This window comes from Cavia porcellus, unplaced genomic scaffold (genome assembly GCF_034190915.1).
Source record: "Cavia porcellus strain 051 isolate PalLab524CR breed Dunkin Hartley unplaced genomic scaffold, mCavPor4.1 scaffold_4, whole genome shotgun sequence".
NCBI lineage: Eukaryota > Metazoa > Chordata > Mammalia > Rodentia > Caviidae > Cavia > Cavia porcellus.
Window position 1 is genome coordinate 55,688,666 of NW_026947487.1, and position 16,904 is coordinate 55,705,569.

The window sequence follows — 16,904 nt, forward strand, 5'->3', positions numbered from 1 at the left end:
TCGACTCGTACAGCAGCTCTGGTGGGTCCCTGTCAGGCTGCAGATCAGGACCTGCCCACTTGAACCAGTACTTGGAGAAGCTGGGGAGAAAGGCTTGTGTGCCTCTCCAGCCCACTCCAAAAACATAGCCCTGAGCTCTGTTTGAGGCTCTTGGGGATCCACTATCCTTCCCTTTATGAGAGACTTTTGTGGGGATGGTGGTAATTTCTCTGAAGTTCTTTTTCACAGAAATTTTTGAACCCTTAAAAACCTTCAGCCTACACCTGACTCCAGAACTCATGGTGGTTTCCTGCTCACAATAAATCAAGCCATAGTGGAGCTTCAGGCCTAGGGTGCATGCCACAGGAAGGAGGCAGGAAGTGCTATGGGGAGGGTGCTACATAGAGCTCACAGTTTTGTCACTGGGTTTATCTGAATGCCCAAGCATAGCCACCAGCTTCAGACCTCAGAGATGGTCCCTGAGGAGCTCAGGGAGAAGTTGGGGGTGTCAGGAATGAGTTCCTTGATTCTAGCTACCCAAGAGAGCTGGAATCACTTTCTGTAGTGAAGTCAGATATTCTAGCCCAAATACAAAACCACTGCACAGTGCTGCTTGCCTTAAATCTGTGACCCAGTGACCTAGAGTCATGGCCAAATTGGTGGGAAGGACTTCTATTTGAGAAGTCTCCAGCCTTCAGCCTAGAAAGTGCAGGCCCTTCACACCTGGATGTGAGTTCACACATAATGGGCTCCCCCTGAAGCCAAGAGACTGCTATCCACAGGAGTAGCAGACAGATGATTCTGGATGGACAGAAAGAGGACTGACCTAGGAGAGGTATTGACCACTGCAGCCAAAGACCACAGGCCTAAGATTGGCCTGTGAGTTTGGCCCTAGCTGATACCATGCTGGGAAGATTCCCTCCTGGAGTGTGGAGTATGGTCTTCTGCATTATGGAAATATATGAGCCAAATCATAAAATATATCTCACCACCTGGTGGGGTTTCAAGGCAGCCAGAGCCTCTATCTCCTTCCAGGTGTTTCCTGTGCAGCTCCAGGAACAAGCCTGAGTCTGGTGGCCCCATGAGCCCAAGTCAGAGCGTCTAGCTCCATTAGATTTGGTGTGTCAACTCCAGTGAATGATTTCAAGCAGTCTCAGCGAGTGGTGTGTACCCAAGTGAGGCTAAAGGACCCCTGCAAGGACAGACATTGGCAACTCTTGTCAAGAATGTGTCTGTGGTGTGTGCTGTTTCCTGTCTCTAACAACTCTCCTTCAGTAAGGGACCAAGTCAGTGGGTGATGCTGAAGAAACATGTTCCATAGATGTAGAGCCTACTGGAAGAGAGGGAGTCATGGAAGGTGACTTTGGGAACTACACTTTGCCTCCAATCCCTTCTTCTCTGGGTCTTCTCTCTCCTTCTGCTTCTGGCTGCCTCCTCCTCTACACACTTCTGCCTCTGTGATGCTCTGCCTTGCCCCTAGCCCCAAGTAATGAACTCAGCATACCACAGAGTGAAACTTCCAAATCTATGAGACAAAATAAGCCTCTCCTCTTTAAGCTGTTTATGTCAGGTGTTTTATCACAGTAATGGGAAGCTGGCTAACACAAATGCCAAGAGCACTCAATGGAGAGGAATTATTTTTTTCAACAAATGGAGCTCAGATACCTGGAGCAAAATCCGTGTGACCCTTTGTTTCCCATCGTATACAAAATTAATTTGAAATGGATCACAGACCTCAGTGTATGAGCCAAACCATAAAATTCTTCTAGGGAACATAGGAGTAATTCACCATGCTCTTGAATTTTGCAATGTTATACCAAAAACATGGGCAATAAGAAAAAAACAGATAAATCAGAACATCAAAATTGAAATCTCTTGTGCTTCATAAGATACCATCAAGAGGGGCTGGGGATTTAGCTCAGCGGCATAAGCACCTGCCTTGCGAGCAGGCAGTCATGAGTTCGATCCCTGGTACCGATAAAAAGGAAAAAGACAAAAAAAAAAAAAAAAGATACCATCAAGACAGTGAAAAGACAATTCTCAAAAGGGGCAGAAAATATCTGCAAACATATATCTGATAAGGAATACATAAAGAGCCCATAGTGTTCACTGATTAAAAAGACAACTCAATAAAAAGATGGGTAAAAGATCTGAGAAGACTTTTTTCTAAGGAGGATACACAAATGGTGAGAAGCACATAAAAAGATGTCCAATTTCATTAGTCATCAGAGAAATGCAAACCAAAACCACACTGAGATTTCTGGTTCTCGTTTTGAATATACTAGGTTGGCCATAATCAAAAATAGACAGATAATAGTGAATGTTGGCATGGATCCTCAGAAATCAGACCTGCTGGTGTGAAAGGAACATGGTACAGTCCCTTTGGAAGACCATGCAACTGTTACTCAATTGACTAAACCTAGACTCCCCGTATGACTCGGCAATTTCATGCCCAGGTATATGTCAAAAGAAAGGAAAACACATGTCCATGCAAATACTTATGTGTGAATGTTCATAGCAGCTGTATCCATATCAGACAAGATAGAAACAGTCCAGTGCCTATCGCTTGATGAAATGATAAACAAAGTACAGAATAATCAATACCAGAATACTGTCCAGACAGAAACATGAAGCCGATGGAGCCATCACACTGTGTAAACATGCTACCAGGTGCCTGAGGCATGCACAGAAGCCCACATGTAGCCTGACTCCACTCATGAGAGATGGCCAAGATGGGAAAACATACAGCAACATAAAGTAGGTAGGGATATGGTGGGGCAACTATTGATAACTGAAGGATATGGGGCTCCTTTTCTTTTGAACCCAGTGTTATACCCCCTACTCCTTTGATTGATTGGTTGATTTTTGAGATACAGCCTCACTAAGTTGCCCATGCTAGCCTCCAACTTGCAATCCTTCTGCTTTGTCTTACTGTGGAACAGTGATTATAGGTGTGCACAGTATGTTTGTGCATACTGATACACAGAACTGCACACTTAGATGGCTACACTATGTGGTATGTACATTATATCTCAGTGAAACTGTTTTAAGTAGCATGAGTCATATAAAGCACCTCATCACTTCTGGGTCTTGTAAGGCTCATGGCTCATTTACCTGCTACAAGTGGCACTGAGCAGGCCTACACATCCATGGCTGCCTTGCAGTCAGTTTGGGCCAGTATGCATGGTACCTCCTGACCAAGATGCATGAGTGTAGGAGCCTTCAGGAGCTTTTGTCCTCAGAGAACAGAACCTTGAATGCCAAATAAAGGAGCTATCTTGGGCCAAGTGACCCAGAGACGACAAAGGAAAATAGAAAATGAGCCTGGTGCAAACTGAAAATATTGCAGCAGCACAGCACTCATGTCCCTGGCCAGCACCTGGCCTGTGTGAGGGAGCTGTATGAGGCCTGTGCCCTGAACTGCAGTTCCCCAGTCCGTGAAGTCAGAAGGATGGGCTCAGCTCCCTGTCCTGGAGGTGCACCTTGATCATTTGTTGGGTAGTCCTGACTGCAAGGTACATGAGGGACTGGTGCAGCTTCTGCTCTAAGCCACAGGCATGCTAGGGGTGTCTGCTGTCCTCTAGTCAAACAGGCGTCACTCTCAGGGACAGGTGGTCACTCTGAATCCCAGCCTGGCATACAGATCAGGTATAAAAGTGCCCTAGACTCCTCCTGTAATAGGGGAAGTTACTCAGAAGCCAAGGAGAAGCTGATCCTAGAAAACAGAGAGGTTCGTGATCAACAGTCATCTCTCTGTGGCTGCCAGTCATCTCAAGGTTATGTGAAAGCTGAGTAGAGCCGAGATCCAGGGCCCTCCAGAAGATGTAGCTTCATTGCTTCTCCCTCAGGCTGTGTGGTCCTCCATACTGTGGCTTTCTCATCTGCAAGAGGGCTCCCCAGTGCCTGTCTGCAGGGTGGTCATGGAGAAGTAGTTAATGTAGTTAGACGTTCAGGCAGTGCACGAAGTGCAGTAAGCCAGTGCTTGTCCTTGCTTGCATTTCAATTAGCATCTTCATATTTTGAACACAAGGTTTCCTTTGAGGAACATGAGGAGTTGGCAGTTTTTCCTGCCACAGCCTTGTTTGGAAAGATGAGTAAGTCCACAGACACCTCTAAAACCCACACGTTTGGTAAATAGGAAAATGGCAACCAATTACATTGAAGTATGCTACCCAAACAACTTTAAAATGATAAAATAATATATGTGCCTGTTTGTTAACATGTTAAATGACAGGACCTGGCAGCAGCCACCATAATCTCAAAGAAGTGATGAACATTATATCTCAAAAATTATGCAAACATTATATATATATATATATATCTCAAAAATATGCAATCAGTGTAACAGTTGAGACATTGATGATGTATTCAAAATGAATCATAGGTTCACAACCATGCACAGACCACTTGGTCCCTCCAGGAATTTTCTTTTTCAGTGATGGAGATGGTCCCAGGCCCTCCTACTTCTAGGCAAATGCTCTACCTCTGAGTTATACCTCCAGCCCAGGAAACTTAAACATGACTGAGGTTTTTTTTTTTTTCTCTCTCCCAATTCTACCTCTTGGTAGAATTTGGTAAATAAAAATCATGAAAGAAGGAGGACAAGTGAAGCCAGCCACCAGCTGCTCAACAGACAAATGTAAGGTTGTCCACAAGTGAGGGATGATATACTTTGTCCTTGTGTTGCCAGGATGTGCTCCATGTGTGAAGAGCCACTGCTGTGCAGACTCAGGCCCATGGTGCACTCCCTAGTCCGCATCCAGCATGTGTGACCTGACCCTGCTACCACCGGGGGCTAAAGGTCAGAAAAGGGAGCAGAGATGTAACTGCGCCAGAGTGGGTGGCTGCAGGGAAGCCTGGGCCAGGTAACAGTGCTGGCTTGGGCTGACCACACACATGCCACCTTGCATGCAATGTTCCTCCTTCATGTCAGACTCCTCTTGGCACCTAAAAGGGGTCTGGAATACTCTGTGCTGGCAAGCTCTGACAGCTCTCAGTCCAGCCCAAATGCTACATGCTCCAAACACTGAGTTCTGCACCAAGTGTGGTCCTGGCCCTTCCCACAGCACATGCCCTGGCTCATGTCTGGGACCACTGCTTGCCAGCCTGCCTGCTCTTTATCCATCACCCCAATAGTACCTCAGGGCTGGAGGCTTCTTTTGTTGTGCCCACCCCTGTAGATTGAGGCCCAGCACAGTGGCATACAATGGTGGTTAGCAAATACTTGTTCAGTGACTCAACAACCAAATGAAGTCACCTATGGCTTCCAAGTGCAAAATCCATCAAACTGTTTTCTTTTAAAAATAATTTTCCAGGCTGGGCGTGGTGGCTCACTCCTGTAATCCCAGCACTTGGGAGACTAAGGCAGGAGGATTGTTGCAAGTTCGAGACCAGCTGAGGCTACAAAGTGAGCTCAAGGCCAGCCTGAACTGCATAGAGACCCTGTCTCAAAAAGACAAAAATTTTTTTTTCCTGATTATAATGCAACATACATTCAGACAGTATGAAGAAATATCAAAATTACTCATCATACAGACATCATTTCTGTGTATTTTCTGTCTTTCCTGACAATTTCTTTGCACACAGACTTTAATTAAATATAACTAAACAGCCAGATGCAGTGACACAGGCCTGAAATCCCAGTATAGGGGAGGTGGAAGCAGGATTGTGAGTTCAAGGCCAATCTGGCTACATAGTGAGACATTGCCTCAAAAAAATAAAGTAGTTACAATTATATCTCACATAAAATCTTCTATCCTGACTTCCTTCCCCTGACATTAAATCAAAAGATTTTTACACTTCAAAAAAAATGTCCTCTTGAAAGTCATTTTAATGAGGCTGGGTGGGGTAGCTCACATCTGTAATCCCAGCACTCCGGAGACTGAGGCAGGAGGATCACTGTGAGTTTGAGGCCAGTAAATTCAAGGCTATCCTCAACTACATAAGCCCTGTCTCCAAAAGATTAAAAAAAAAAAAGTTTTCTTAATGGAGTTGGTGAAGCCATATGACTAAATCAGTGTTTATTGGACAGCTCTGTGTTTTTTAGGTCAGCAGGCCAACTCGGAATCCTCATTCTTAAAAGTGAGACTGATGTGGGCATCTTTCTGTACTAATTTTCAGGTAGACTCTTCAGTCTTATTCTCTGTTGAGTGAAATTGATTTTCCATTGTTCTGATGTACAAAAATGTCCACATGCTTGATGCAGTATAATACTTGATCCTTCTCGTAGCATCAACCCATTCACAGGGGTGGCTCTTTCCACTTTCTCTTTCACTTCCTACTTCCCTGTGGCCGTGGCTCACTTAAGACTACAATGTAGAATGAGAAGAGAATCAAGTACTGACCCAAGACACACAACCGAGCTGCTACGTACTTTCCAGGCTGCCTTCTTTCCCTCTTAGATGGAAGTTTTGTTTCTCTCAATAAATTCTTCCTACTCTTAACTTCTGTTGTTCCTAGAGTTCAGTCCTTGATTTTAGAGAACATGAACTTGGCATTTCAGACACCTAGCAGTGACTGCCTTTTACACTTTTCCCACATCTGAAGATGGTGAAGCTCGATACTGATACGCTGGCCCATCATCTCAAGCAGGAGCACTTGTACATGAATGCTGAGAAACAGCTCATTCAGAGGCTTAATGCAGATATATTGAAGACTGCTGAAAAGTTGTATTTTACAACATGGATTTCAAATTGACAGAAAATGAATTTGGATCCACTTACCATAACCAGTGCTGAAGCATCCTCTACTGAATGTTGCCAGCATGCCAAGCTTTTGGGAGATACACAGTTTGTCAATGGGTATAAGCATTTGGGATTTCAGGAGACTGCTTATGGCACATTCTTCTGTTGATTAAGAGAAAACCCTCATCTTATCATCTCCTCTTTGGCTGCTGGCAAGAAACAATCAGGAGAACACATAAAGTGTTATTTACAATTTTTAGCTCCCTGTATAGCACCTGTTATTATGCAGCAAGTTGGAAACTGCCTCCTTCAGGTTTTTTGATACTTGATTGAATATAAATTTAAACAAAATGACAACTCCAAGCAACATTTGAGAAGAGGAACTTGTGCTTTCAGTATCTTAAATTTTTTTCTGAAGGACTTTTCCTCATGGCTACTTTACTGGAGCCAATAATGCAGTTGCTTGTTGAAGATGAAGATCACCTAGAAATAGATCCAAACAAGCTAACTAAAAGATTCTCCCCAACTCAGCCAGAAAACTCTTCAGGGAGAAAGGCTCAGACAGGTTCGGGCAAAGGGTTCAGGAGGTGGTGGATTCCAATGAGGCCAAATTGATAGCTCCAGTGGACAAATTTATTGGTTGTCTCAAACAGAACACATACTGCTTTCCACAGTCTGCAGTGGATTGTGTCACAGATGTACTGTCCCATCCTGTGTGGACAGACTGGACGTAGGGAAGGTCAGGGCAATGTGTACCGATCTCCTGTTTGCTTTCTTTATTTGTCCTGCAGTTGTTAACCTAGAGCAGTGTGGAATAACTTCTGTGTGCTCCTATTAATGAAGTGGCACAATTTAATCTGATCCAAGTTGGCTACCTGTATTAACAATGATTGGCTCTGAAGAGATCCCCAATCAAAAAGCAGCCTTGGAAAATTTGACAAAAGCTGTCTTGCTTCTTTCCTTGATGCTGTGATGGGGTGGTATGCAGTGGAGATGTCTCCGGTGTCCTGTATTAATCTTTTAGAAGAGTTGAACAGAACTATGGTTTATATAACCTATAGTCAGCTTCTTACTCTGGTGAATTTTATGAAGAGTGTGATGTGTGGAGATCAACAGAGAGAAGATAGAATGACTCTTTTTTTAAAATTTTATTTAAGGAGAAAAGAAAGCAGAGAAAGGGTACAAGTTATACAGATTTACAGAAAAAAATAAACAGTAGGAAATCACTAGTTAATGGATTACATATTGTCATCTTAGAAATAATTGTTCAAGTCACAAAATTAAAGCTTGTAAAGTGGACATTCCAACAGTGAGACAACAGTTCTGTTCAATGATCCAATGAAACTCAGTGATATCATTTTCTGTCTTATACACTTAAGTATACATGCAGTTATATCGTTTAGAGCATTTTCTTTTCCTCTCTTTAATAGAATGACTCTTGAAATTTACTGGTGAACCTACCCCAGACTAAGCCAGGAAAAAGCAGCAGTTTAGAAAAGACTCCTTCCAATACTCCTAAGCTATCTTCAACAACCACTGCAGCAGATACAAAAAATCAATTACTTATTGCAATTCAGAGCAGAAGCTACACTAATATCCAATGGACCTGTACATGGACCATGAAGGATCATTTCAAGAAACCATTCAGGAAGCACAACTGGAAAATGTGTTGATCACTTCCTTAGGAACAAGTCCCCAGCTTACTCCAGGAATATGTCAGAAAATGAGATCCTAAACATGCAACTTGTAGATAGAGGACAAGAAGATGTCACTGTTGATGAAACTACTCCACAGTCCTTATCATCACTCCAATTCAATGTCCTTTCTAAACTCGGAGGGAGTCTGTATCCAAACTTGGATGGGGACCTCCCGGAAGTAATGGAGTTGAAGCACTACAGCTCTTAGAACATAAGCAAGCTACCGCACAAGATAGTCTTGAAGATAAACCAAGAAAATCTGAGATTCATGACATGATGGGCCTAACAGATGATAGGGACATATCAGAAAGAGTGAGTGAGACTTGGAACACAGATGTCTTAGAGAGTGACTTTGACCTTAACATTGATGAAGATCACTTGCAAGAAACTACAGATGGAGCAGCAGAGACCATGTTAGGTCATTTGCTGTGCCTTCTGAGTTCCTTGAACCCTGCACTGGTTCTACCATATCAGAGACAGCAAGTGAAACTTGGAGTGTAGAGCAAGTGACTGTGAGGTCCCAGACCTAAAGCAAGGTCTGGGGGTCCTGCAAGAGCTGGAGAATTGTTCTGGACTAGACAGCACATCTGATGATACAGATTATCAGGGAGGTCAGTTCTCGCCCTCAGCATGCCATGCTTCAGTGTCATGTAAAGAATACATATGATCTCTGAAGGTATTCCCAGTAAGATCTAAGACTTGAGATCTGACTGCAGCTCTGATTTGGGGCATGGGGATAGATTCTGTCATTAGTCCAAATAGATGAAATGACTCATGGTGCCCATCAGTTGATCTCCCCTCCTTCTCAGACAGCATCTCTGCTCACCATGTTTGATCCACTGTCTTCACATGAAAGGGCTTCAGCTTCTGCAGTGGTAAGGCCAAAGGTTTACTGTGCCAGCCCATCACATCCATCTCTAGACCTCTAACCCTGGCAGGAGCAGTGGGAGGAAATGAGGCCAGGTTGTCCAACTTCAGTTCCCATGTTATAACTCCAGCTGAAATGGAAGCTTTCAAGCAAAGGCATTCTTACCCTGACAGACTGGTTTGAGGCAGGAGCTCTGATATACTATCTGTTGTCTGGCAACCCATGAGCCACCCCAGCTGGAATGAATGTCCAGGGACTGAAGAGTGAGAACTCTCTTCAGCTGCAGCCATTGGTGCTACTTTTTTAGAGGTGCACTTCACTCATCACTCTTCACCCCCTAGCAAGGACTCTTCAAGAGGAGAAACTAAAGGTCACAAAGATAGTGATGAGGAGAAGTCAGACAGGAATAGAACTTGGTGAAAATATTTTGTTTCAGCTATGTCTGAAACTCCAATAATATTTAGAAAGAAAAAAAGGAAAAAGACAAGGATTATCTGGGGCCTGACAGATTCTCAATACTCACAGATGATCCCAGCCCTAGGCTCAGTGCACAAGCTCAGGTTGCCAAGGATATTCTACACAGATACTGGAATGCCAAAAGACTGGCCCCAGTGAAGGAGCAATGGCAAACTATGAAAGTGTAGACCATGGGCGATGGTGAAAGTGCATGGTTCTCCTCAGGACAAATGCTACTGCACATCTCAGCTGGTGATCTCCCACACTCTGAGCCAAACAGCCCATCCTCAAGCTTCAGCTTTCTCTTCTAGAGATGCAAAAAAGAAGCTGACACTTGTTCTTTGCTCCATGGATTCTGTTGCCTTCCCAGTAATGACCTATTCAACAAGGGATAAGTTACTAGATCATACAGACCGAGAAGACAATGAAATTGTATGCTTCTTAAAAGTTCAAGTAATTTATAAGATAAGAACTTAATGGCTGAAACAATGTACAGTGTATGCCAATTTCATAACAGGACATGGACTGCTGGCATCCATCCCTGAAGACTACAGGACATTTTTTTCTGCATATCTCACTTGCTGTCCACTAGGGTTGCAGCCCACATAGTCTCACCTGGAAAGGCTCTTGTAAAGGATTTTGCATGACAAAGAGGTAGCCAAGAGATATTTTACCACTGTCCATGTAAGGTTACTGCTTGAATCTATTCAAGATTTTCAGAAACTCACAGAAGCTGATAATAAAACTGCTCAAGTAGATTTCTTACAGTTTCTTTACACTGCAATGGCCCAGGATATCATATGGCAAAATGCCAGTGAAGAGGAGATGTAGACTGAATCAGATTTTTAAGTTTTATTTCTACCATAACCAGAACAGGGACATACTACGTGACAGAGTTCTTTATGAACATATCCAAAGATTGTCATAAGTAGTGACAGCAAACTACAGAGCTCTTCAGATACCAGAGGTTTATCTTTGAGAGGCGTTGTGGCCATCTGTGCAGTCCAAAATCAGGACAATAAGTGCTTACAAACCCCCAGGACAAAGTGCATCTCCTGAAATCGTGCTCCACAGTTATGAACCTGAGGCTGGCCAATGAGGATTCTGTCCGTGTTGCTGTTTATGTTGATCAAGGCAAACCCAACCTGTTTACTGTCCACTGTACAGTACATCAGCAGCTTCTATACCAGCTGTCTGTCTAGAGTGGAGTCCTACTAGTGGGTGCAGTTCACAGCAGCAGTGGAATTCATTAAGACCATTGATGACTAGAAGTAACCAAGATCAGGGCACAACACAGCAACAGACTATTAATGGGCCAAACAGATCTCCAAGCAAATGAAGCAGCTGCTTCAAAGGCTGAAGATTGTTTTGTATAATACTGTTCAATAGTCAAACATTTTAAAAATAAATGTTTACTAAGCAGATTAATGAGCTAATAAGCAAGTTCTCTTTCCTTTGGACTCTTTCCTTTTCTTGGTTGCATATTTTACTGTCTTATCTTCAAAAAAGAACCACATTTTCAGGTATTTAAAAATATCAAAAACTTGGACTAGGGATTTAGCTCAGCAGCATAAGCACCTGCCTTGCAAGCACATGGTCATGAGTTTGATCCCTGGTATCAATATATATACCCAGAACAGAATCACTCAGGAAATTCCTTAGACTTCCATTCATGGATGCCTGCTTCTTTCCTTTCCATTTTTTTTAAAAGAAGAAGAAAAGTACACCTCTTTTAAGATGCTGTCTTATCTTACTTGCATCTAATGGAAGGAAAACATCAGCTGCACTGAGTATAATAGTGGCATGCTTATGGCATTATCTATAAATATGCTCATCTAAGTTGAAAAGCTAAGATGGAAATATAAATGCAATATATACTTATATTTGATGTAATAGATTTTAATAAACATAATATTGCTGATAAAAAGAAAAGACCCACAACCTGGTTAGTGACTGCAGGGCTGCTGTGCCTGGTTCCAACAGTGTTTCTCTTGGTGGAACACTGGTAACACAGTCTGTTACCAGTGAAGTACAATACGTCAAAGTATTTGGGACAGCACCAGCTCCTAGAGAGCACCCAGTAAGCTTAGCATGGTGGTGCATGCCTGTCATTCCAGCACCCTAGGGGGATGAGGCAAAAGGACCAAAAGTTTGAGTCCAGCTTGTATAATTTAACAACTTAGCACAATGCTATTTCAAAAAAAAAAAGAGGCCTGAAATACAGCTCTGTGAGGTCTTGAGTTCAATCCTCCCACAAAAATGTATCTAGTAAATGTCCTGAGGCTCTGCCCCTAAATCTAGCAAATCTCTGCACTTACCCAGTGGCTCACCCACCCTGTGCTCGGCTCCCGCTCTTGCTGGCTTTCATCATTTCTTGTCTGGTGTCCACTCTGCTCCTTCTCTTCCACCAATCTCACTTTGTTTCCAGGTGGCCTAAAATTTATGTCTGAGCTTGGTTTGAAGGCCCTGGATGGCTCCTGTTGTCTGCAAGGTAAGAGCATCCTGAAGCTGGCTGAAGACCTTGCAAACCCAGCGTACCAGGTCTCTCTTCCTTGCTGGTAAGCCTAGCCACCAGTTCCACCCACTCCTGGGAAGCAGCATGGAGTGTCCTTAGCTCCTGAGCCCTCACTGCCTTTGCCTTCCCGCTTGCTATGAGGCCCTGAATAGGGGAACTGAGTTTATTCTCTCCTCCCAACCCGGAAACTGGGTAACAGTGGTTCTTTAAATGTCCATGACAGCCATCCCAGCCTGCAACCCTGGGCACTGGCTTCCTCTACCAACACAGAGCAGAGTGGCTATCACCTAGTCCTGCACTTTAGGAAACATATCTGCCTGATCCAGGAGCCAAAACAAGAGGAGAGAACAGGAACCTCACAGAGGGCAAAAAGGAAGCACAATCACTCTGGAAAGGCTCACACTCCTGTTCCTGTGGCATGGAGTGCCAAGCGGTAAGAGCCAGATAACCATGAGGAGCCCAGGCTGCCGTCTCCAAGGACCCAGATGCTATAGGCACACTATGGGAGGTTTCTGTGCTCACTTTATCTGTATCTGAAATTTTATTTCTCTTCATCAGGGTCATCAGACATGAGTCCACTGGTTCTGTGCTATACCAGGCATTTTGTTCTTTTGTTGCAAGCACAAGCCACATGTCCATATTGCAGGGCTGGAGGGACTTGCCAGGAATTCTTCCTAATTCCTCACAAACCTACCAGGAGATTTAAAATAATAATAATAAACTTAGCTATTGATTATAGCTTGTGGGGGAAGATTTGAAGAAAATAATAATTTGAAGTTGGGTGTGGCGGCACACATCTGTAATCCCAGCATTCTGGGCAGCTGAGGCAGGAGGATTGTGAATCCAAGCCCATCCTGGGCAACTCAGTGACACTGCCTCAAAATAAAAAATAAAAAAGGGCTGCAGATATAGCTCAGTGCAGAGGTTCTGGGTACAATCTCCAGTAGCACAAAATAAAATGGAACAAAATTTTAAAAATTAAAAAGGAAAGGAAATAATAACCCAGGCACAGTGTATGCAAACTCTGATTTTAAAAAATCATAAGATGATCATTCTAGCTGTCCCATATAGAATTCAAAGAAAATTAACAATTTGAAAATTTTTGCCATCAAGTTATACTCTATACTGCCTCTTTATCTCATCTACATGGTGAGCAAAATCATAATTTTGAAGTGAGATTTTAATTTTGTTATTGTTATTCTGTTTATAACTGTCTCAGGGAATCACATTAACTGAGAAGCTTTTAAATTTCTACTCATTCTCCTTACCTGTTCAGATAGCATGATGCTGTGAAATGTGTAAGCAGGTCATATTCCTGGAAATCCAGTCCATCACAGGGAAAAATGAGTAGGTACCAAATTTCAATAAATGTCCCAGGATAGAGACCCCACCTTGAGCAAGAAGGTCTACAGATCCCACCCTGAGCAGGCTCAGACATGGACCCCTCCCCAACCATATTCCAGAACCATATCCCCACTCTGACCAATCTCTAGGACATAGATCCCCCCCACCTGAACACCTCTGGGACACAGAACCCCTTTCAATTGACCTCCTCCACGTGGCACCTGGCCATCCAGGTCCCTGCTGTCCCCACAGATACTGGACTTGATTCTTTCAATGCTTTCTTCCACGCCAGGTAGGACTTGGAGGGTTCTGGCTGTCCTAGCTACTGCTCTGGACATTTCTTCAAGGTCCTGAAGCATGGAGAGAATCAGTACCTCTCAAAAGATGTGTGGGTAATAAGCAATTCCTAGGTATAAAGCATTTGGAAAAACTGGTTTTGCTGCAATTTATACTGAAAACTTAGACATTTTGTTTCAAAGTGGATTTTTAATTCCAGAGCCAATATTTGCTATTGTAAAAAAGATACTGCTACAGTGTGTAACTATGAAAGGAGTGTTTCCCCTCAGCCTGGCACTCCAGAAGTGATCTCTGAGAGCAACTTGTGGGTAGCCCTTGCTTTTATTTATTATGTCTTCAAACCTGTTCAGAACAATTTGGAATCATATGTTTTCTATAATGCTAAAATTATTGATAGTGAAACCAATTCTGGTTTCACTGAATATGACATGGAAAGTTCTTTCCGATTCCTTTTTTAAATAGAAAGTACTGCTTTACAAATGTGACTGTCTCCAACTATAAAAGTCAGATTTTGGTTTTTTACTACCCAAGTGAAACTGATAATTATCTTAGTTCATATGCATCTTTATGTATAACTATTAAGCAAATTATCCAACCAAATTACTCACATTTAAATTCCCAATAGATACTGTGAATATGCCCTTTAAAAATGGTGAGCAGGCGAGGCATGGCGGCGCACTCCTGTAATCCCTGCACTTGGGAGGCTGAAGCAGAAGGATCGTTGCAGTCAAGACTAGCCTGGACTACAAAGTGAGCCCAAGGCCAGCCTGAACTGCATAATGAGACTGTCGAGAGAGAGAGAGAGAGAGAGAGAGAGAGAGAGAGAGAGAGAGAGAGAGAGATCCAGCCACTTGTGCTTCCATGTCAAGTGGTGTCAAATGTGCATCTCATACTCTTGCCACCTCAGAAGGCTTTAAGTTTTGGATGTTGAGATCTCTTCTTTGATTGTCCATCCATTTCCTTTGATCAATTTGCTGCAGTTTCCTACTGAATATGGAGTAACTGTGGCACCAATTTGCTTGTTTTCTATTATTAATACCACAAGCATTCTCCCCGGTTACTATCTCTCATCTACCTAGGTTTATTTTTAGGTAGTAAAATCGTTAGCATCTGCTTTTGTTCTATAGAATCAAGGACGTATTGTCCTGAATTTTCTCTTAACATTTTTATAATTTTAAAATTACTTTTAGGTCATTAATGCACACAGAACTTAATAAATATGGATTTTTGTGTACTGTTTAAGAGTTCAGAGTCCTTTTTTCCCAAAAGTAGTGCAAGTTTTAAAAAACTGGTTTGCAGTACCAGTGGGTTGGCACATTCTTCATGCTGTATACACTTATTTTCCCAGAGACTGGTGGCCACCTGCCTTCCCTACAGCCCTCCTTCTTCCATTCCAGTTTCAAGCCTCCCAGCTGACTGCCTCAATATCCCCATCTACTCCTGCATTGGCCTGCACGTCCTCTGGGGTCTGTGTCTGGCCTTGGTTCTTTGGGACTGCCATGTTTTTACAACTTTGTTATATCAGTGTTTTATTTGTAAAATTTTGCATCATTCCATTTTAGGTCGTCTTATAAGCAGAAAGGTTAGTTCTTGTTTTTCCCTCTGAGCTTCATCCATTCATATTTAATGTCAGATATTGCATTTGCTCTCATTTGTTTCCTTTCTGTTTTTTTTTTTTATTGTTTCCTTATTTTTTCTTCTGTTGGGTTTTTTCCCTAGTAAATGTCAAGAAAATGCTACATGCATTATTTGTTTACTTTATCTCTCTTTCTCTTTCCCTTTTCACATAAAGGGAAGCAGAGAAAACCCAAGAATAGGGAGAAGCCTAAATGGAGTGCCAGAGAAAGGAGAGTGAAGGGCCCTCCTGCCTGGAGACAGGGTCCTCCTCAGCCATGGCCCAGAGACAGTGCTTGATGAGGCACGGCCACACTACTTGGCCAAGGACAGGCCCCCATCCCCCACCTTCCCTGGTACCCAGTGGGGGTTCTGGAAGGGCTATCAGAAGTCCTGGACTTTCCCTCATGTGGAAAGACAGGAAACAGCTGCTGCTAGGTTCCTGGCTCAAGCTAGGTTGTGGTCAGAAGACGCCTCCACACATAGCCTTCCGGTCCTTACATTCCCAGGCCCTTTGCTCCTGTATATTGAGGGACTGCAGATGCCCCAACCTTAACCCTTTCCTGGTCTGAGGCTATTGGCTAGGATATATGGCCTTGGCCTGGCATTTTCAGGGGTGGCCTTTTCCTATTAGAGAGAAAAAAATCAAGTTATTTGCAAGCTGCAGCTACAGAAAAGGAAGAACTCAGTTTCACAGTAACAGAAGCCTGGACAATCCTCAGGATGATGGATGACCTGAGCCTATCAGTGCAGGTTAGCTGGGCCTAACCTAGATGCAGGCTGCCACCATTTATGCCTTTCCTGGACATGGCAGAGATACCTTGTCCTTGCTGCATCATCAGGGCCCTCCAGGTCCTATGACTTCTCCTGGAAGGAGCTGAGATTTGTACCACTGTTCATATGGACACTGCAATCTGGCTTAATGTTAACTTGCAAAATATTTCACATGCTTTGAAGGAATAATTTTAATTTTCCATCCTCTTCACTCTCTTCACATCATCCCTTGCCTTCCTCTAACTCCAAAGGTGAGACAATACCCTGCTATCTGGAAATACTTTTTACCAAAGGAGGATTATAGTGAGCCCACTCCAGCCTTGTCATGGTCCAAGGAGACTACATTTGTAATCCCAGGGAGAAGTTATTGGAATTCCAATAAGTAATTTCAATCTACCACTTCCAGTGCAGCCCACAGCAAGAAAAACAGAGTCAAACACGTCTATAGTTGTAGGGACCCAAGGGGGTCCTAAATCCAGTCAAAACAATGGCTAACCAGAACAAAGGCCAGGACCCAGGGCTGAATGCAAGTTTTATTAACTCATGAAGAGAGGTGTGACTCGGGGTCAGTGACTGTGGGAATGGTGGGAATTATGTGAGTGCTGTGAGCTAGGCTAGGTGGGAGGCACAATGGCATCTCCATAATATGCAGAGAGAAAAGTATGCAGAAAGAGTAC

General features: G+C 43.3%; 1 pseudogene; it reads left to right on the top strand.

Annotated features, from left to right (window-relative positions):
• The first annotated feature begins 6,525 nt into the window (after window positions 1-6,525).
• On the top strand, window positions 6,526-10,952 carry LOC100726508 (GTPase-activating protein and VPS9 domain-containing protein 1-like; annotated as a pseudogene).
• Window positions 10,953-16,904: the final 5,952 nt, after the last annotated feature.